This window comes from Lemur catta, chromosome 4 (genome assembly GCF_020740605.2).
Source record: "Lemur catta isolate mLemCat1 chromosome 4, mLemCat1.pri, whole genome shotgun sequence".
Lineage (NCBI taxonomy): Eukaryota > Metazoa > Chordata > Mammalia > Primates > Lemuridae > Lemur > Lemur catta.
In genome coordinates, this window is record NC_059131.1 from 88,618,631 (window position 1) to 88,642,409 (window position 23,779).

Genomic DNA, 23,779 nt, shown 5'->3' on the forward strand with positions numbered 1-23,779 from the left:
CGTCCTCTAAACAGGAGCGCACCAGTGCCCACACAGGGAGAACACACTCCCAAAGGGGACCAGACTCTCGGGCACGGCGAAGGTCCTGCTCTAGCTTATCCCAACTCGGAATCGTTAAAGACCCCGAGTGGAGAAACCACGGGGCCACCCGGTCCACGTCCTGCACAAAATGGCGCAGGACACGGTCAGGGATACGAAGCTCCCGGGCGGCCAGAAGACCCCGCAGGGCCCGCAACAGGTGACAAGTAGGAGAGTTCCCCATGGGGTAGGTCACAAGCACCCGGTGCCGGCGTCAGAAGAGGGCAGGGGTCCAAAATAAAGCCGCCCCAGCTGCTGTGGTTCTGAACTCACCTCCAAAGAGGTCGTCTCCGCCGGTGCGAGAAGTTCCCGGGTCTCGGCACCACTTGTCGCGCCGCACTCGCCTGCAAGGACGACGCAACAAACTGGAGTTCTTCCAACAGCAGTTTAATGAGGCATCTAGTCTAGTTACATGGCGAGAGACCCCGAACAGGAAGGACCGTGGGCTTATATACCATTGCAGGTAGTCGTGGCGGGAAGTGATTGGTAGAGGGCCCTGACAAGGCTCCCAGCAATGATTCTATTGGCTATGTGCTCACCCGTAATCAGAGACCGCTCCCAACACCTCTTTTCCACTTTCTTACCCTTACTATATATACCTCTGTCTTTCCAGTAACACAATTTAACAATATTTTGCCTGTTCCATATGGATAATAATAGAGACTCTCTGTTTTGCTCATATAAATACAGTTATAAGAGATAAATCCTTTCTCTGGCTGACTGAGTCTTACCTAAGTAGGAATTAACACATTTTCATAGACATTTCCCCTTCTGCCATTACTATATTTGTGAACAAAAGCTATCCCCTGGGTGGTGATTCATTTAACATCATCACCATATCCCATTTGTTTCAATGAAATGCACAGTGAATGCTCCTAATACAACTCTCTACTCAAATTGTGGCAAAATCGTATCAAGCACCTCTTTAGATCAAAATAACCCCACTACTTCATTTATATTTTGAGCATTAGAGGCTTCTGGAATTTGCCTTCATCATTCTGATGCATAGTCCCTGGAGGAAATAGTCACACCCGCTGTAACATGATGAATAAATAATGATCAAACCATTGAGGGACACCTTAACAACTCACTCTTTTATACTGTTGAATAGCTTATGAGCATTTCATTAAAAATAAAGCATCTACATGACATAACACAAAGTATTAAATTTAAAAAAAATCTTATATATAGTTAAAATCTTAAATGCAGACTTAATAATTTCATAGACAAAAAAAAATCCCATAAATATAAAATAATTTAAATGTTCTCCTAGGATCCCTATCAATACATTTTATTTCTACATAGTTATTATCAATAGACAGAGAGTCTCCAATGCTCTGTTTTCACCCATGTATATATCTGTGAAGCAAAGCCTACATTTTTTTTTGTTTGATGTTGTTTTTTTCTTATAATTTGTTTATTCATTTTCCTATTATGGGTCAGTTATATTGAAACAGTTTATCTGGATGTAAAAAAGTCCACTTCTCTTTATTCATTGCTAATCTCCCTATTTCCAAATTGTTTACATGGGTGGTTGTCCCTATTTGAGGAATATCTGAATCACCTTTGGAGATTAAGAAAATAAAGGGGTTATTTTGTCCTATGTCAGACTTACTGAATCAGAAACTGTGGGCAGTTCCTGCTTATGATTATGAAAAAAATCTTCAGGAGATTTTGATGAAGAAAGAAGTCTACATTGATTGAATTGAGAACATCATATATGCTGTGTTGATACAGCTAAAATCAGCTTCAGAACAACCATTATCTTCTTTAGCTGATGTTTAAGTGCACACATGCACGTGTACACGCACATATACACCCACACAAACACACAGTTTAATTTTTATGTAATTCTAACTGCTATAGATATAGTCAGCTCTAGCATGACACCATGTTCTGTTTTACATGTTCTCTGCTAGCCTCATAGGTTTATGTGTCTCTTATCTCCTCACCTAGATTATAAGCCAAAGCAACTGAAAACTACCTTTCTGTTTCCTCTGTATCCCCAGAGTACTCAGCACAGGGCTGAGTGCACAGTCGGGTCTATGTTCATATTTGCTTGTTATTTGACTACCTCCTTCAGGGCAGAGCTCTGTTGTCTAAGCCATTCTTGGCCCTTTAAATGGAGCCAGCCTACCCATTGCTACAGGAAAGAAGGTGATGAAACAGCCACAGTCTCAGGTGTTAATCTAGGCTCAACCTGACTTGCCCATGCCACACTTTCTCTAGTTGACTGAGCTCAGCTCCCATGATTCCTTCTCTTGGTTTCAGGGTTCTTGGGGATTCATTCATTTATTCAATCATTCAAACATTTATTGAGTCCCTGTGTCTCTGCCAGACACTGAGGACAGAAGGGCTAATACCATATCCTATCTGCTGCCAAGGACCTATCTGGTGGGAGTTCTGGGATCAGAGAAAGAAGTCGGGCAGCCAGTCCTGGTCTCCGTGTTAGATAGAAGGATCTGATGTCCAAGTTAGCAAACTCTAGTGCACCTTATGCTTCTAAAATACTTGAAATTTGTGCCATAAATATAACTACATTTTTTTGTGCAACATGCCTTGATTTATGCATTAATTTTATTTCCCCCACTAGGCTGTAAGCTCCTTGACAGGAAAATAAACAATGTTATTTGCATTCTCTGTAACATACTCAAGAACATACAATGTGTGGATTTATGGATTTCTGTAAATAAGAGATGGGGTGGCTCTGAGATTTGGCTCATATTCCTGAAAGATTCGACTTGCCTTACACTCCCTTTCCACTTCACTACATCCTAGAACTCGTCAATGGGAGCACCTTCTGCTCTTTTCCCTCCTTGACTTGCTCTGCAGGCATCCAACCAATCATCAGTTCTTTCTGCTCTTACATCCCAGAAGCTTGGCCCTTTGGAGAAAAGCCACACCATGGTGCAGATGGGGACCCTAACAAACTCCTGATTATCTGCACCCGGGCCCTTGACTCTGCTTGGCATGCACTTCTCTTATGCATCTCTCATCCATGCTTCCTCCTGTTCCTGGGGCCACTTTTTCAACTCTACCCTTCTTTCCTGAGGTCCTTGTCTTCCTCACTTTTTCCCTCTCTCTCTGATGATAAACTTCACAGAGAGAATAGAGTTTTATCAATGTACTCCTCACCTCCCTGCCTCTTTTGTCTCTGCAACTCTCACCCCCAATTTCTCCCTCTTGTTTGGAAAGAAGTAGGACTTCTCTTCCCTTTTCTCCTGCTGAAGGTCACTCCCTCCACCTGTACGCTGATCCCCTCCCCTCTTGCCTTTTATGGGCTTGTGCACCATCAATTAATCAATTTCTGACTTGACCTATTAACTCTTCCTCCCTACTGGCTGTTTCCCTTCAACATAAAATAAGATGAAGATATCTCCTGCCCTCAAAAATCAATTTTGGCACTCAGTAACAACTCCGTGTTTTTCTCTTTCCGCAGGATGATAGATTGCAAGTTTTGACTGAGGCAAGCAGACAGATGTGAAATGCAAGAGTGAACTGTGAGACAGATCTAAAACAGGTTAAGTGACTTTCAGCCAAGGTATAAAGACCGTACCAGTAGAAATGAGGAGAGCTCCCATGGGATTCCTCACAAACTCAGTATGTGCTTCCTATATTTGGCCTGGGGTGGGGTGGATTTCAAACATGGAAAAGAATGTAAAACATCTCATTTTAATGTTTGTGTTGGTTGCACATTTAAATGATATATTTTAGATATATTGGGTTAAATAAAATGTAAAAATATTAATACTTTTTTAATGTGGGTGGTAGATAATTTAAAAATAACCACGTAGCTCTCATTTGTGGCTTGCATCCCCTTTCTATTGGACAACACTGAGAAAGAGAACTCCTGTTGTGCTTTTTTTTATTATTTATTTCAGCTTATTATGGGGGTACAAAAGTTCAGGTTATATATATTGCCCATGTCCCGCCCATCCCCTCGAGTCAGAGCTTCAAGCATGTCCATTTCCCAGACGGCGCGCATCGCACTCATCATGTAGGTATACACCCATCGCCTCCCCCCACCCCCCACCTCAGTCCGGTACCCAATTGGTGTTATTCCCAAATGTGCACTTAGGTGACGATCAGGGAAACCAATTTGCTGGTGAGTACATGTGGTGCTTATTTTTCCATTTTTGGGATACTTCACTTAATAGAATGGCTTCCAACTCTCTCCAGGAGAACAAAAGGGATTGTATATCACTGTTATTTCTTATAGCTGAGTAAAACTCCATGGTATGCATATAATTTACTAATCCACTCATGAATTGATGGGAATTTGGGTTGTTTCCACATCTTTGCAATTGTGAATTGTGCTGCTATAAACATTTGGGTACAGGTGAAAAAATTTTTGCATGCTACACATCAGATAAAGGACTGATAACAAGAATCTATTTAGAACTCAGGAAAATCAGCAAGAAAAAAATCGAACAACCCTATCAAAAAGTGGGCAAAGGACATGAATAGAAATTTTTCAAAAGAACATATAAGAATGGCTAACAAACATATGAAAAAATGCTCAACATCTCTAATCATCAGGGAAATGCAAATCAAAACCACAATGAGATATCGCTTAACTCCAGTGAGAATGACCTTTATCAAAAAGTCCCAAAACAATATATGTTGGCATGGATGCGAAGAGACAGGAACACTCATACACTGCTGGTGGGACTGCAAACTGTGCAACCCCTGTGGAAAGCATTATGGAGATACCTTAAACAGATTCAAGTAGACCTACCATTTGATCCAGCAATCCCATTATTGAGCATCTACCCAAAAGAACAAAAGTCATTCTATAAAAAAGACACCTGTATCCTATTGTGCTTATATCAATTTATTCTTCCAGAGATTTTAGTTGTATCTATACATGAATGTCTCAGACATGAGCCATTGCAGGAGAGAGAATGATCCTGGTGCTCCTTTGGCTGCTGCCCATGCAGACCATCTGGCTCTGCCACAACAGGACTCCAACAGACAGAGTCAGAGTGCACTGAGCTCCTGGAAAACCAGGGGCTGGGAGGGGCCACAGCCACAGAAGTGTGAAAATGATCACTGAAGTCACAGGAGTGGCCATGAGTGGCCCAGCAGAGAAACCACAAATGCTCCAAGAGGAAGAATCAGCTTTAAATGTCTCCCAGGCTCTGAGAGTTTGAAGCCAGGTTATGGAAGTATCAGTCAATTAAGAACTTTCTGGCCCCTTGAATAGTATCTAGTGAGTGGAGGGGGAGTTCAATGTGACCAGACTAAGCATATTTTGATCTTTGCAGTTTAACTAAAGATTGTGGGATCAAGGAGGCAGATCTGATTGGAGAACAGTGGCTGTCTGTAATCTTGCTGGTCCGGATCCACTGGTCAGTTCCATTTTGATAGTAACAAACCATACCCCAAACACAGTGGCTTCAACATCATTCATTTATTTAGCTTCCAATTCTGGGTGAACTGGGGGGTTCTTCTGGTCTGGGCCTCCATGGCTGATCTCTACTCCTGGGCTACCTTATATGTTTGTGGTCACCTGGCACTTGGCTGGGTGCTGGATGATCTAGGATGGCTTCACTGGTACATCTGGCAGGCTGCTGGGCAGGTGATGGGGGTGATTGATCATGTGTCTTGCATCATTCACAGATTAGTCTGGGCTTCTCCAATGGCAACCCCTCTGGCTCCAAGAGAACAACAGAGGAAGAGCTTCATGTCCAAGCCCTTGTCCAGACTGTGCTGGTGTAATGCTGGCCAGCATTCCACTGGCAAGTTCCATGGCTGGGCTATGCACAAGGGTAGTTGTATATGGAAGGCAGAAAGAAAGGGGAAGGTCAGCTCTGGGTATTCCTCTCAACAGTCACTAAACATGTGTGCTGGGATCCAAGGTGAACGAGGATAGTACCTGCCCTTGATCTCTTCCTTCCAGCTTTTTGGAGTGTGGTAGTTTTCTTCTGTGAATCAACCATGCTCTTTCTTGACTGTTCTTCACACATGTTATTCCCTCTTCTGGAAATCTCTTCCTCTTCACCTAGCCACTGACTTTGGCTCCTTTCCCTAGGAGGGATGTCTCTACATCAGGGAGAGGGTTAGATTCCCCTACTAGTTGCATTCATAGCACTTAATATGTCTCTTACTGGAATGTTTATCACACTTGAGTTACTAGAGTTTCTAGTCATCGTGGCCACATGACCTTGTGGACTTAGCCCTAAAGAAGTGTCATGCTATTCAATAACCATAGCTTTACTAATACTTTTACGAATTTGCGTGTCATCCTTGTGCAGGGGCCATACTAATCTTCTCTGTATCGTTCCAATTTTAGTATATGTGCTGCTGAAGCAAGCACTACTAATAGTTTTAATTAATACTAGTTAAATGTCTGTTTTCCTTGCTAGGCAATTAGTCCAAACCAAATTTGTGTGGGTTACTGCCCTGACCCCAGAAACTAGCTTAGTATAGAACACATAGAACAGACTCTCAGTAAATTTTAAGTGACTGGAATAGAACTGAAGCAGCTCATGGTCTGTTGTGTGTGAGATAGTAGGCATGAGGGCGCAGGGAAGTGGATTTGCAGAAATTAGCAGTATATAAACGATCAGCTCACTTCCTAGGCCCTTGAACAAAATACTCAAATTGCTACCCAAGTTGATCCCCAAAGTTGGAAGAGAGAGAGAGAGAGAAAGAGAGAGAGAGAAAGAAATCCAATTTGGGTCTCCAAGGAGCTCGGAAGCACTCTGCACTGCTGAGAATTCTCCAATAGCTAGAAAATTCCACTCATGAGCAGCTGGCCTCACTTATGGCTCATGACGCAGGTAGTGATAACATTTCCTGGAATTGCTGCATTATCTGCAGCGTGTGTGGCTCAGGGGCCTTTTCTTATTCACAGGAACACAAAAGCCCGGTAGTGCAGCATTGCTTTTGTATCACATTCATGCCAGCCAGCGAGGGACGCTGTGTGTAGGCTGTTCTGGGCACCCCACTTGGCATGGTTCAAGTGGGTGCCGGGGTGCAGGAGGAGTGCAGTACCAGACCCTGCCTGCTCCCACACTTTGTCCCAGTTGTCAGTGTGATGAGGCTGTTCCTTGTACTCTGTTCCCGCTAGGGTCCAGTCCTTCAATTTCTTCTTCTATTTGTTAGAATCAAATAATAAAATTACTAAAACCTTTTCCTCCTGGCAATCAGACTTCCTGCACTATCTATCTGACAATTCGAAAAGTTTCCTCAGAATGAAAAGGCATATTTTGGACACACAAATGAATCTTCACATCTTCAAGGAGTTTCCAGTCATCATGGCCACATGACCTTGTGGACTTATCTATAATGAGACATTATGTTACTGAATAGCTGTAGCTTTCCTAATACAACAGGGGTGGGCAAACCTCCGCCTGTTTTTGTTATCCATCCAGGCAAGGATGGTTTTTATATCCTTAAATGGTTGGGAAAAAGATCAAAAGAAAAATAGTATTTCTCCATGAGTGAAAATTAGATGGAATCAGATTTCAATGTCTATTCATAAAGTTTTATTAGAGCATAGCCATGAACATTTGTTGAGGTATTGCTTTTGGTTGCTTTCCTGCCACAATAGCAGAGTTGAACAGTTGGAACAGACAGTGTGGGTGGCAAAGCCTAAAATATTTATTATCTTGCCTTTTACAGAAAAAGTTTGCTGACCCCTACACTAGAGGGATATGGATTTTTTTAATTGGTCTAGCCCAGATTTGCCAGAGACTTGCTCAAGGGCCATCTTATGTTTCCAATAGACTGAACTCACATTCAGTGGCTGCAGACATCTCTGTTCAACTATCCGTCTCTACCCCCCTTCATCTTACGGAGTGTCTGTGATAATCACAGCCCAAAGAAAATGACTGGGTGGGACCACATCATGATCCAGCAGAGAAGATAGCGCCATGCACAGATCTGCTGCCTAAAAATCCAGTGAGCCTGTCTTTTAATGGGGCCCTTGGATACTCAGGAAAACCCAAGGAATTCTTTTTTCCTTCTTTGAGAGACTCACACCTCTGGGGAGAATAATTAGTCAAAGAACTTTGTCTACTTCATCTCACTGCACCTTCAATAGATCTCATTGCCCTTCGCTGGTCTCCAGGACACAGTTCTTTCCTTGGTCATAGCACACCCACACAAAGAATTATGACTATTTGCGTCTCTTACATCTTCCAGACAGATTATGAGCAACTGGCAGGGGTCAGGCATGTGGTAGATGCACACAAAATGCCCAAAAAACCAACAAAGGTGGTCATGCTTATCACAGAGTTATAAGTTTGGGGGGAGGGTCCATGGTGGTGTGACAAGAAAGACCCACATTAGTCCACAGATTAAGCATGATGTAGCTTTCTGGGTATTGACAGTACAAATTGAGCATTCCTAATCTTAAAATCCAAAAAGTTCCGAAATTCAACATTTTTTGAGCTCTAATGTGGCACTCAAAAAAAAAAAAAAAGGCTCATTGAAGCATTTCAGATTTGGGATGCTCAACCTGGTAAGTATAATATAAGTATTCTAAAAGTTGAAAAAAAATTGAAATCTGAACCCCTTCTGTTCCCAAAGCAATTCAGATAAGGGATACTCAACCTGTACTTGAAGATATATATAAAAATTATAATTTTGATATTTAAACAGCATGGTTGGATTACACATTAACATTAAGAACTCAGAATGCTTAAAGATGGAGCACAGACTTCTAAGAACTCAATCTGCCTGTGGTGACTGTTTTGAGCTCTGCCTCAGATCCCTGGAATGGACAGAGGGTAGCAGGTACAAACTCATTCTCCCTTGTAGCTGGAGGTCTTCAGGTGGAATTCTTGGAGGACTAAAGTACCATATTTCTGCAAGTCTTGAATGCAGCTCTATTAACAGTGGTGTTTGGGTAGTCATAGCAAGCCTCTTTGTGCAGGAAGTTCAAAGACAGAGATCCTTGAAAAAGCAAGCCCGCTCCAGTTAACACTCACAGACGAACCATAGACTCTGTCAGAGATCCTCCAAGGGGTCCTTTGAGAATCTGCTAAAAGTTGTTGACTCTTCAAAAAATTGCACTGTCTCCCAATTTGGGTATAGAAGAATATAACTTTAACTTAACGTTTAGTATAATTTTCTCTGCCACCAGGTGGGGGAACTTAATCTCCACCAGATTGGGGTTATTCCCTGAGAATGTGACTAAGGTGTAAGGAATAAGGAAGAGTGAGTTCATGTTTAGTGGGGCCTATGGTCTGAGCTGTTATCCTTGATGACGTTGTTAATTCCATCTGGTTTTCAGTGGTTTCTTCAGCAAGTCACTCCTAAGCAGTCCCTTACTCCTGGCTGTTCTCTCCTTCTGCTAATTGTCTCATTCCTTTTAAATTCTCTTTGCTCCTTGCCTCATGCACCGGGCCACTAGAATCTGGATGGAGCAAGCTGTTGTTCTTCGCCACTTCTCTATTAGTTTTGGGGGAATTGAGGACCATGCAACATACACTAAACTTTTGTTTGAGGGCCAGCAAAGGGAAAGGAGGGGAGAGGAATGAGTGGGCACCAGGATGCAGAACATCACTAGCAGCAGGTGGCAGCCATCACCCAATCACAGCCACGTGCCTACTGCACTGTGTAATTCTATAGCTCTTTTGGCTGTGCTTACAGACACGCTCTCTCTGAGTGCTATTGATTTCTTGGGGAAAGGAGCTCAAAAACAAGTGTTATACTTGATGCCGTGTGTTTTCTGGGGGAAGTAAATAGATTAGCCAAATTGGGCAGATAAGATCAGGGCAAAGAGAGAGGAGGCTCCCTGGAACTGCTTTCCCTGAAATGAGATCTCTTGAAATGATCCACAGGGGAAATGAAATGATTAGGTAGGGCAAGAATTTGTCCTGTACCCAGATCAAATGTCACATTTCCTTTAGTCTCAGCTTTGTGTCCTGGTACTCGAACCCCTCTCTGTATTGGATTGCTGTTTGATAGCAACAGCTCTGCTTGCCTGCATCTCAACCATTCCCATCCCCCAGGCTGCCAGGGCCAATTTTCACATTATGTTTCCGTGTTTTGCTGTACAGTGGCACTGTCCATTAAAACTTTTTGTGATGAGGAAAATTGTTTTATGTCTCTGCTGTTGAATACAGTAGCCACTGGCCTCGTGTGGCTTTTGAGCACTTGAATTGTGGCTAGTATATCTGAGGAACTGGACTTTTAATTTTATTCAATTTTAGTTAATTTAAATTTAAACAGCTCTCTGTGGCTGTTTGCTGTCATCTTGGACAGTGTGGTTTTAAACCCTTGCAATGCTGAAGTGTGAACCAGCAGCCTCTGTACCACCTGGGATTGGGGGATTGTTAGAAATATGGTGTCTTGGGCCTCACCTTGTACATACTTAACCAGAATCGACATTTTAATAAGATCTCCAGGTAGTAAGGTGTGCATTAAAGTATGAGAATCAGTGCTTGAAATAAGTCTCATGAAAACACATGGTATCTGTTGGGGTTATCTAGGTTATGTTATGGTAACAAACGAGGCTAAAATCCTAGTGACTTAATATAAACAAGTTTCCTTTTTCACTAGTGCTTCTTGTCTATCATGAGTCAGAGGGACCTCTGTTTCACATTATTGCCACTCTGGTTCCCAGGTTAATGACCCAGTACTCTCTGGACCATTCTTTGTTGCCGTGGCAGAAGGGGAAACAGGCAGTGTGATGAAGCCTGCCATTTCTACTCACATTTCATTGGCTAAATGAAGTCACATGACCACACCTAAATCTAAGGGGGCAAGGAAGTGCATTCATACCATATTCCCAGGAGAAGAAGAAACAGAATCTTTGGTGATTTTTTTTGGTGAACAGCACTAATGACTGCCACAAACAACAAACATAATTGGAGCTTTTTTTTCTTTAATAATAGCTAAGTCTCAGAGCATTTTAATTTCAAGTTTGGACTTGCAATAGCTTCCTAATTGCTCCTTCTGCCATCCTTTCTTCTTTCACATCACTATCACGTTAATCCTCCTAAGGCATATCCCAGAGTATGCCACTTCTCTGCTTAAAACCCTTCAATGACACCTCATCACCCACCAAATTAAGTAAACTCCCTTTAGCATGATGTAGTGGAAAGAATGCTACTAATTTATCTATGTGACTTTGGACAGCGTTACCTAAATTCTCTGAATCTCAGTTTTCTCATCTTTTAACTTAGAGATAAAAATACCTACCTTCAAGGGATGCTCTGAATCTTAAATGAAATAATATCTGTAGAGTGCCTAGGGTATCAAGCACTTAGTAACTGAGAGCAGAAGCATTCTCACGGGCCTCCAGAGTACGCTGCATATATCCATATCATAATATTTATCAAAGGCATATTGAAATGATCTATCGCATGTCTGTTTCTCCTAGAAGTCTTGAATTCCTTAAGGGCAGAGGCTGTGTCTTTGACTTTGCTACTACTGAACCTAGCACAGGCTTCTGCATGTAGAAGATGCTTATTAAATGTTGTTTTCACTACACATCATTAGCCAAACATTTAGAACTCTCTCTAGGAAGGTTGCCTTAAATGTGTATCCTATGTGATAACCAAGCTGGATCACTTGCTGAATCTTGAATGAACAGCATGTTTCTCACATCTCTGCCTTTGCACATGATGTTTCTGTTTTCGATATACAATTTTTCCTGCCTCTACCTTAGCCTTTCAAAAGGTTTCTTATCACTTAAACCCATCTAAAATAGCACCTCTGCAGCTGACATTTTCTAATTCCTGCACCTGAAAACAACGTCTCCATGCTATATCTCCACTTGACACCAATGTGTTCAGAAGAGACTTCACACAGAACGGGATGACCTGGGATTCTTCCGGGAAAGTAATGATGAGGGATTTCCACTGGGAAGACAAGGTTGAGGGCAGAAGACAAGGTTGAGGGCAGGAGACAAGGAGATCATTCCAGAATGATCAAGGTGGTTTTCCACATCTGCAGATGGCTAAATTATAGGGAAAGAAGGCAGAGATGAGACTGGAGGAAGAGGCAGGTGCTAGAGAAGGATGGTCTTGCACTCCATATTAAGGAATTTTACCCTGAGCCAGTAGAGATGGAAATCAGCTGGGAAATGACGTGATCATATTTATGACTTATAAGAACCAGTTTATTGAGAATGGCCTCATGTGGAAACAGATACTTAATCACTGATCTTCAATTGTCTGTGTTGACCCAATTAGTATTCTCTCTTTTCTCTGGTCTTGTTTTGTCCTTCCCAATGCCTTTCCTTTACGTATGTCATTTATTTATTCTAATTACCTACCTATTCCCTGAAGATATTTGCATTTTCAGCCCCTGTTTTAGGACTGGACTCCAAACAAATATCATGTCCTGATAGCTTCAAGTGTCTATCAATTAAGAATTGCATTTGACTATTTACTACAAAGATCCTTCATCAATAGTGGCTTCAATAAAATAGAAGCTTATTTCTCTCTCATGTCCGTCTGGTGGTGGGTTTTATGATTTTATAGTTTTATCAGGGACTAAGATTTCTTTTTATTTCCTCTGCCATCCTTGGTCTACAGCTTTCATTCTCAAGGTTACCTAGTACAAAATGGCTGCTGGCTCTCCTACCATCACATCTCCATTCCAGGAAGTAGGAAGTGGAAAAGAATGCATGCTTTCTTGAAGGTCTAGATAATGCATATTCTTATAATCATTGGTACACACTTAGTTACAGGACTAAAAGGGAGGTGGGGAATGTACATTTTTATTCTAAGTGGCAAGTGCCCATCTAAAAATTTTTGTTTGTTTGTTTTGGTTCTAAATAACAAGAAAGAAGAGACTTGTGAGAGTAGGAAATTGGCAGTCTCTGCTATAGTGCTATAGTACATGACTCCAGCCTTCATTATGATATATCTGTTTTTTTGAAGAAAATTATACTTGCACTAGTACATCTTGTCAAGAGTTTCATCCTACCAAGTCCTACCACTATCTAGTTTTCTTGTTGTATTTAATGTCAATTTCAATTGATATTTTACTTACATTCTGTGTATTGATGGATGCACATCTGATTGTCCAAATTTGACAATTCTTGGACATATTTCATCCTTGTTAATCTCAACAAGAGGGAGAAGAACCAGGAACTACTGGCCAAACTGAATGCAGAACCCCCAATATGTATGAACAGACATGCCTCAGTTGGTGCCCATCTAGACAAGGAAAACATTCTCTTCTTTGTACAAATTTACTTGTCCCCTAACTACTCCTGTTTGGATTGTTCGTTGTCAACCTGGCATCCGTATCACCCATCCCTAAGGTTTTCTCTGCTTTGCAGAAGAGAAATCAGGACCTGGATTTATCTATATCCTGTTTCCTATATTGCTCCAGTTTAGAATTTTCTAATAAGAGGAATTTATATAAGATTTGCAAGGCAGAAGAGGAAAAGCCAGTATTTTCTGGATGCAGGCTCAGAGCTGCATCCTAGGAGGGTGGGGAGGGCTTCGTGCACTACACGCTTTGCTGCATCAAGCTGAGATTAAGCTGCTGACCAAGCTGACCTTCCGTAGCACTTCTGTGATTTCTCAGGCAGCTTCCCTCAGCTCTGTTTCCCTAGATCTTCTAATGGTCATATGGGTGAGTCCCTAATTCCTATATTAAATACTCTAGACTGTACTAATAAAGTGGCTTCTCTTTTGCTGAGTGAACCCTAACTGATACATCCCCTCTTCTCTGAGTTATTTGGTTGCAAAAATTTTGAAAGCTCCTCTTGTAGAATACCATTTGTATAGCCAGGCAGATATAGTATTTTACAGTCAAATATCCTTTAAAACCACATATATGAATATTAAAATATAATATAGTGGATCTTATATAATTATGTATTACAATGTATAATATATATGATAATATATTATAGATGTGTTTATCCCACCTCCCCTGAAATATCAATTTCCCAGAGTACCTAATACCTGACACTTTAATAACATAATGACAAGAAAGTTTCTTTCCCACTTTGCTCTGTAAAAATGCCTTAGGAGCCAACAGGGGGAGGAAAAAGTAGGGGTGGCAATGGAGTCAAAACGTGAGGAGTGAGCTTCCAGCCTTTCATTCTTCCTCCAGCTGCAGAGCTCTGCTTCCATTTGTTGACATGTAGGTTATCCACCCAAGATTTGATAAGAAGTATTTCAGTGCTTAAAACTTAGGTTGAGTAATACTCCATGGTATACATATACCACATTTTACTAATCCACTCATGTATTGATGGGTATTTGGATTGTTTCCACATCTTTGTGATTGTGAATTGTGCTGCTATCCTAAGTGCACATCTGGGAATAACACCAATTGGGTGTCAGGCAGATGTGGGGGGGTGTATACCTACATAATGAGTGTGATGCGCACTGTCTGGGGAATGGACACGCTTGAAGCTCTGACTTCAGGGGGTTGGGGGGCAAGGACAATATACATAACCTAAACTTTTGTACCCCCATAGTAAGCCGAAATAAAAAAAAGAAATCCAAAAAAAAAGAAAAACTTAGGTTGATAACATCTACTTAAATAAAACCCTAGATTTAAGATGTGCATTACAAGTCTCAGCTCCTCCAATTACTAGTCATGTGACCTTGGGCATAACATGAAAACTCTCTTGAGGTCAGCTTTCTCCTGGGTGGAGGAACACTGGTGCAAAAGCATTGCTGAAAAGATGAAAAGAATAATGCCCGTAAATTGGAGGGGCTGCACCAGTCGAGGGTCATACTTTCTGCAGGGGCTAATCTGGAGACATAGCTGAATGGAATAGGCCAGAGTGAAAAGGAAAAGCTATGCCCCAATGAAAGGGGGAACCCTCAACTCACTGTCTTTGTTAACTTTTGAGAATGTGATCAGATCTCCTGAAGAAAACCTGGAAATATGGATTTTTTGAGGGAGGGGGAATTTGAGGACTTTAAAATGATAATACTAGTTTAACTTTTAAAAGACTAAGCAAAACACCATTTGCTCACTTGTGGGTCTCGTTGTATGTCTTTAAGTTACACAGATAGTAATATTATTATTTTTAATAGGCATCAAAAGCTATTGTTCTTTGGCCCTTCCTGTGAGCTTACCTCTCTCCTTGCTTCTGGAAACATACTTTCCTCCTTGACCCAGGTCTGGCCATCCCATCTAAGGGTGAGTATTTGGCCCAGGTGAGGTGAGTCAGGTTCTTTCTGGGGCTCTGTTTGTGGTCCATGGGGGAAATAGGGTATCCTTCTCCACTCACATTGCTCAGTGGGTCTGATGTAGACCTGGAGATGTCAACATGGTGGAACTGAGACTTTAATGGGAGAAAGTGAGGCCAAAAGGCAGAGGCAAGCGGAGATAAAAGAGATCGAGGGAGTCCTGGCAGCATCAAGTCTACCACGGTCTTCTAGCTCTTCTTTTAATCCTGGGAGTTACTGAAATATTCTCCCCAGCAATAGGAGCCAGTGAGTTCCTTTTCGGTTTGCCTATGCTAATTAGAGTTGCATTTGTTTTAATAACATCCAACCAAAAAGACTACAACTATAAGTAGTGATCATAGGATTAGTAAAAGTTAAATGTGAGTATACAATGATTCCTATAGAAACAAGCAAAAGTAAATTTTTGAATTTTGAGGAACTGTCCTCATATGACACTTCTTTCTGAAGGGTTTAATGTAAGAATTATAGTTAGAGACTTGGTATTCAGAACAGTGGAAGGATAAATACAAAATGAGACCTTTTATCCTAATAGACACTGGTCCTTCATGTGTTCTCTTTAGTCCATCCATCTCTTCAGAGACTCTTCTAAGAAAATTTTCCATTATGTGAACAGTTCAATAGATTTTTATTCTCCCAGAACAGAAATCAAGAGCACAGGTCTGGAAGGAAAGATTCAGTAGGCGCTACCATTATCTGTCTGGAATAAGTACTGATTTGATGAGAAAATGAGAAATAATGCCTCAGCCAGAGCACTTTCTGAGATGTCATGTATGATGTGCGTAACTAAATAGATATGTTTATCTTTGCTAAATATAGCTTAATATCTCTTAAAACCAGCCATGAGGGGAGAATTAGAAGATGTACAATAATATGTAACATTCATATATGAGATAACGTAAAGACAAAACATAATCAAGAGTTGAAATCCCTCTCACTTAGTATAATAGGAGATTATCTAGGCCTGGGAGGTTAAAGAGATGATACTGGTGGCAGGAAAAACTTTATACTAACTTTATGACACCTCATAAAGAAGTAGTCATTTCTGAATGTGTGCAGTTAGTTTTACTTTAAATACTATCAGAGTGATCAGAGATCTAATAGAGGAAGACATCTTCCCCAGACATACACGAACATCCCCCTGGGAGCACAGTTTCAGGATGATCCTCAGAGATGACTGAAGGCTTGTTGCTGGCTGTATTCTCCTTAAGCATCCTTTAAGATGCTTCAAGCATCTTGTTTATTCAATCCCACAACCTTTTGCCATCTTGAGTCTTTACCGGAGGTGAAATCTTGAGTATCAAAACAGAGCTGAAACAGTGAATTCTGTGGGTGCTCGGGTTAGAACAGAAGCCTCAAGATACAGCTCCATAATTGGAATTGTTTTTGTGAAATTAGTCACATTAATCCCTATCTGAGTTAATTATGCAATAACATTTACATGCCTGGAGGCAAATTTACAACTCTTGCTCAGACTTTTTCTGAAAATGTGTTATGCTTTGAAAATAATGCCAATCTATTAACTGTAAATTGAATTTTGGTGGGGTTAGAATTTTCTCTCCTACACGTTAGAGTATGAGGTGTGGTCCCTGCCATTCTACCCATCCCATGACACTATATGGAATTTTGTACAAAAATTTAAAATTTTACCTGATAAGTTCACTTCTGAAAAGGTTTTTTTACCCTTGTCTGTCAGATAGAGACCTAAACATTTCAGCCTAGCATCAAATATCCTGGTTCCACACTGGAGACTGTGCCCCATGCTGTGCCAGAGTGTCCCTCTCAGTGCTGCTGTAGGAAGAGTTGGATAAGGATCCATTGGAGGAGCCAAGTCTGAGCTACTGAGAGTCCAAAAGGTGTTTCTCAGTTTCCAAGTCTTTCCTTCAGAGTCTTGAGATTATGGAAGCCTACTGGAGTCATGTTGGAGTAGATATAATCTTGAGTCATATTCTAAACTGTTCCTCTTGTCCAAAAGTGACTATGCCTAAATATTCTCAAAAGGTTGCTGGTTATGCTATTAATTTTTCTTCTGAAAGGGAATGTTCCACAAGTTTTATGGTAATATACTTTGATTTGTTGAATCAGAGGATTATTGAATCTGGGAGGAGAAGAATTTTTAGCTCATTTATTCCAGGCTTCAACCCAAAATAGGAATCTCTTTTGCCATGTCTTTTATGTTTTTGCTTGGCTGGGAAATACTTACTAAGTGTCTACAATGAGCCAGGGACTGTGCTAGGTTTTGTCAAAGACTCAGAGATGAGTAAGATAAGCTCTAAATCTTCAGGGGGTTATAGCTCATAGCAATTATGCTTCACATTTGTAAGTACACTAGCAGATGAACAGGGATAGGTGGTGCAGTAGAACTAGAGATAGAATGCTAGAGGAGTTTCAGGATAGAAGAAATGAATTTTGGCTAAGGAAATAAAAAAGTATTTATTTAAAAAAGCTCTTCAGCTGAAACTTAAAGAAGTGCAGTAAAATTTGACCTTGCAGGGATGGGAGAGAAGGAAATTCTGGTTGGAGGAACCATGTGACAAGATGAAGGAGAAGTTACATATAGACAGATAGGTTTCTGTCAGGTTGTTGAGTCCTTTGGTCAGGGAAACAAGCTAGAAGTGATTACATGGTTCAAGTGAGTGGTAATTAGAGCTCAAACTAGAGACGTAGCTGGAGTTACCATGAGAAGAGAACAGGTGTTGAACCTGGGATTTCATGGTCAAGTCATTGTGGAGGGCAAGAAAAAGGAAGAGGTAGAAGCCACCTGAGCTGATTTTATCCAAGTACCTGGGGAAGTGGTGATGCTGTGGAGGAAGGACAGGTCTGGTGGAGATAATGATGGGAGCTGGGATGAGTATGTGCAAGAAGCTGGTGGCATTTGAAGGTGAAGGTGTCCAGGAAACAATGGGAGATGTGAGAGTGGAACTAGAAAGAAACATCAGCAGTATAAAGAAAGACTTAGGAGTCACCCAGGTAGAAATGGGAACTGAAGCCATAAAAGGGCAAAAGGTCACTCAAGGATTGTATTATAGAGTGTAGAGAGGAGGAAAAGAGTGACACAGCCAGATTTATTTGCGGGAACTCATACATTTAGGAAATAAGAGCTCAAAGAAGAGTGAGTATGAAATAGATAAGGAGCAACTACAGAAAGGAAGGTCATCAGGAAGATGCAGGGTAATGGAAAGCAAATACAGTTAGAGCTCCATAAACCAGGGCTTGTGCTCAGCCTGAAATGCCCCAGGAAGATCAACAAGGGTGAAGTTGGAGAGAAATCCAGTATCTCTTAGAAGAAGTAGTTAGGTGGTCATTTAAGAGAACCCTTTTTGGAGTGTTGTTGCCATAAATCAGATTGTAAAGGCAATTCATTCACACAGTTCATGCTGTGTGAATTCCATTGTTTTTTTTTTTTTTTTTTTTTTTTGTGGGGAGTGGGCATCCAGGCATATAATAATAGATTTTTTAAAAGTAAAAAATAGTAACAAAAGACTTAGTGGGAGGTTCTAAACACAAGGCCAATAAAAACACAGTGTTGATGACAGCTGTAGCTCAGATAGTCTGATCTTCTGGGCTTTCTATTCTGAACCAAGAAGTGGATGTGGGAGCTTAGTTTCTGTAAACATGCTCCTTGTTGGGTGTGGGGCTGGGTGGGCAGAGCCATGGCTACTGATGAAAGCTCCAGCATTTGGAAAAGGAGATTGGAATGGAAAATGTCTCATGATGTGCAATTGGCTTTTGGCTTTCACAAGCTGTGGACTGTGAGATAGGGAGGAGTTTGGGAAGTGGATGTGGGTAAGGATGGTCATATGCAGACAGCCTCATGGCGAGGCACTGGGTTCCAACTGCCTTCTCGCTTTGTCCCTGGATCTGTGACATTCCCACTAGGACAGAGCAGGCCTGGATCTGGACTGGGAGACCAGGCTGCTGGATGGAGATAGTGACAAAACTAAGCAGGAAGGGTGTAAGTGTACAACACTACAACAACACATACGTACAAACAGCATTCAAGCAAACAAATTTTGAAACATCTATTCACTCAAAACAACCTTGTAAATAGAATTTTAAAATGGATGAAAAAAATTAATGTTGAAAAGGGCAATGAACAAAATTTTAAAATCAGAACACAAAGACTCTTGGATAAGTGTGTTTAAGACATTTTAAGCAAAAAAAAAAAATTAGGCAAAACTCACACAGTTTGAGAAGTTAGGATAGAAATAGTGGTTAATATTTTGTAGGATGAGGAAGAGAGGGAGTATGAGGTAGCATGTGGGTGCATTTGAGGCACTTTTGGGATTATAATAATATTTTATTTGTTTACTAGGTTGTAATAATTCATGAAACTACATATACTTATGCTCTTTCCTGCATGTGTGTTATAATACAAGAAATTTATTTAAAAATGAGAAAAGAAATAATAAAAAAAGCTGGGCAGAAATAAGAACAAGTGGCAAGTAAATCTTGGGAATTAAAGTATAGTTATTAAAATTGACTGAGAAGTAGAAAATTATGTAAGGTTTTACAGGTTTCATAAATAACACCCCTCTCTACACCACTGTATTTAAAACCAATTAAGATATATATTCAGGAGCCAGGTAGAGATTAAAAGTGAACTTTATTACATGGAAGGAGCCCCATACAAAAGGCCACAAGCTGTATGATTCCATTTATATAAAATGTCCAGAATAGACAAATCTGCAAACACAGTAGTTTAGTGGTTTCCAGGGGCTGGGAGTGGGTTGTGACAACTAATGGATATGGGGTTGTTTTGGGGGCTGATAAAAATGTTCTGGAACGATATAGTGATGATGGTTGCACAACTCTGTGGATACACTAAATGAATAAATTAATTGTATACTTTAAAGGGGTGAAGATTGTGGTATGTGAATTCTATCTTAATTTTAAAAAGTAAAATGTAAAAAGTAAGTTTTATCACTGATACAAAAGCTGCCCTGGAGGATAAGGCCAATCTAGGACCCAAAAGAACTTGCTGATGTTCTCCGCCTGCCCTGCCTCTAGCTTATCCCGGATGATGAATAATTTGTGAGTGGCCAACACACCCAGAATTGCTGCCTCACACCAGTTCAGAATGCAGATGGAGAAAGAGACCAAATCCCCAGGAGGTACAGCCTTTTTAATCAATTAACTCCATCCAGTCAAAGAATGTGACATAATGGCCATGATGCACCATGCAGGTGGGAGAAGTGATTAAGGCATGGAACAAGAAGAAAGGATGTTTTTATCCGTTCATCTGTTGATGGGCATTTAGGTTGATTCCATATCTCGGCTATTGTGAATAGTGCAGCAAGAAACACAAGGGTGCAAATATCCCTTTATTATACTGATTTCCTTTCCACTGGATAAATACCTAGTATGGTATATATACAGAGTGAAATACTATTTGGCTATAGAAAGAAATGAAATCCTGTCATTTGCAGCAACATGGATGGAACTAAAAGGTCATTGTGTTAAGTGAAATAAGTCGGGCACAGAAAGAAAAATATTGCATATTCTCAGTCAGATGTGGGAGGTGAAATATTTGATCTCATGGAAATAGAGAGTAGAACGATAGTTGTCAGAGGCTGGAAGGGTATATTTATGGAGAGGGGATGAAGAGAGGTTGGTTAATGGGTATAAACATGCAGTTAGATAGAAGAAATAAGATCTAGTGTTCAACAGCACAGTAAGATGACTATAGGTAATGATAATATATTGCATATTTCAAAATAGCTAGAAGAGATTTGGAATGTTCCCAACACACAGAAATGATAAATTTCAACATAATGGATTTCCTAAATACTCTGATTTGATTGTTACACATTGTATGCATGTATCAAAATATCATATGTACCCCATAAATATGTACAAATATTATGTAGTATATCTTTAAAAATATATTCATTTGGCCTCATTCTTGAATAATAATGATTGAGTTATTAATTTTGTTTGACATTTTGAAACTGCATTTAAAAGCCCTCTGGCCTCTGTTTTTGCTAGTTGAAAAGTCTACTGTGAGTCCAATTGTTGTTTCAAAAATATTGTTGTATATATCAATAAAAAATAAAAGATAGAAAGAGAAGAAAGGATGTCACTTTCTACTGGACCTCCCTCCATGTAGATACCTGGGGAAGGAGGGACAAGTGTTCCTCCCTAATAAAATCATCTCTAGACTAGACACCAAATGAGAATTCATGAATTAAAGATATTAATAGTACTGAGGAATTCACTCTGGGGGCAACAATGTTTTATCCTTCTGAAGAAACTGCATACTATCGTAGAGAAAGAAAAATCTTAAAGCCATAACAGAGAAAAGATAGATTACCCACAAAGAAACAGCAACTGGACTCACAACAGACTTTTTCAATTAGCAAAAACAAAGACCAGAAGACTTTTAAGTGTAATTGCAAAATGTCAACCAAGGATGATAACCCAGCTGAATTATTACTCAAGAACAAGGGCAAAAAAAAAAAAAAAATTTTAGAGATATAAAATACATGAGTTCACTACACAGAGATTGTCAGTGTAAGAATTATTAAAGATGTGCTATAGAAAGTAGAAAAGTAGGTGTAGAGGGAAGCCCTGTGACACAAGGTACAGTGGAGGGCCCTGAAATTAATAAATTGTGTGAAAAAATTTCATTAAGAGTTGATATAAAAGAACCAAAATAAAACCCCCCAATATTATTGTGTTTTTCTTAAAGGTAACACTAAAAGGGAGGGGTGTTTGATGACATGCTGAAATCCTTATTGTGTCTAGGAGAGAGATAAAATACTATAATCTTTAGAGCATTAGAATAATGTATAGCTAATTATGTATGCTAAGAAGTTAACTAAAACCATGGGAATAAAATCCACAGGTTCATGCTGGGGTCTGCAAAAATATTTATCTACCTAATGGAGGCAAGAAAAGAAAAAGACATAAAGAAGCAAAGAAAAATGTTAGTAAACTCCAAATACAAAATAAGGTGCAGAAATAATCCCAAGTATATCAGGTATTATGTTGTGTATAAGTAGATTAAGCCTTCAAAAGATAGAGATTATTAGATGGATACAAAACAAAATCCAACCATATGCTGCTGATGAAGAATACCACAAAACAAAATCACATACAAAGGTTACAAACAAAGAGATTAGAAAATATGCTAAATGATGTAGCAATATTAATATCATATAAAATAGATTTAAAGTATTAATAGAAAAAGAGGACAACTGTGCAAAGGACAATCCTCCAAGAAGTCGTTAACAATCACAATCCAATTGTACCTAGCAGCATGTCCTTGAAAATTGCGAAGTAAAAACGTATCAAATTATCAGGAGAGGTGAAAAAATCAACAATTTTTGTGGGAGATTTAACACATCCCTATCAGATATTTATAGAATAAGCTGACGAGATATTAGTAAGAACAGAGAAGATTTAACCAACATAGTTTAAAAAGCTGACTTTCATAGGTAGCATAGAACTCTGAGTCAAACAAATGAGAGAATATTACATGCCACCCAAGTTCACGTGGAATATGTACACAATGATTACATTGGGACACAAAAGAAGTCTCAATACATTTCAAAGAATCAGCAAATAAATTCAATGTTCTTTAACCAAAAGGCCATTAAATTCGAAATAAACAGTAAGATATTAAAAAACAGTCCACATATATTTAGAAAAATAAAATTACATCTAAAAATAATGAATGAATGAAAGAAAGAGTAAAACCCTGTGAGAATTACAAAATATTGGGAGGGTACTCCAGCAATAGTACTTTAAGTTCATTTTTAAATAAATAAATGATTGAACATAAGTGAATTACGTATTTGGTTTAAAGGTTAAAAAAATAAGTAAACAAAGATTGTAGGCAAAAGAAAATAATGCATTAAAAAACAAACAAACAAACAAAATAAACAGAAAATAAAGAAACTATAGAAAGAACCAGGAAAAGCCAAATATTTTTCTTTGATAAAAACTAATAAAATAGACAAACTCTTAGCAAGACTGATGAAGAACCAAAAAGTACAAAAGAATAAAAAAAGAGTATGTAATTATGTATAAAGTGGGAATTTAAAAACATCACAAAGAATGCTATGAACATGTTCATGCTACAAAAATTAAATTTCAGTACTTAGATAAAATAAACAATTTTCTAGAAAAATATGTTTAAGACACAAATTTGAGTCAGGAAGATGTAGAGAACTTAAAGAATAATGATCAAAGAAGTTAAGATAGTCATTAAAATTCTCCCTCTATCTACCTATTAACCTGAACTCCCATTACTCCCACTAAACAAGCGTCAAAGCCCCGTGTCTTCTACCCCAGATGGCTTTAACGAGTGATCTTTACTAGTCCTTTAAATAACAGAAGAATCTCTATCTTAAAAAACTCTTTCAGAGAGTTAAAATAGAGACAAAACTACTCCACTCATTTTGTGACAATATTATAATATTGATATTCAAACTAGATTAAAAAAATAAAATAAGATAAAATTATAGAACAATTTCACTTATGAGTACAGATGCAGAAAATCTAGATAAAATAGAAACAAATTGAAGTGGCTACATATATAATCTTATGTATATAAATGTCAAGTAGCTGTT

General features: G+C 39.5%; 1 non-coding gene across 1 annotated transcript; it reads right to left on the reverse strand.

Annotated features, from left to right (window-relative positions):
* Positions 1 to 6,288: 6,288 nt before the first annotated feature.
* LOC123637558 lies at positions 6,289 to 6,397 on the reverse strand. Its single transcript, XR_006734927.1, has one exon. It is a non-coding gene; the product is annotated as a U6 spliceosomal RNA (small nuclear RNA).
* Positions 6,398 to 23,779: the final 17,382 nt, after the last annotated feature.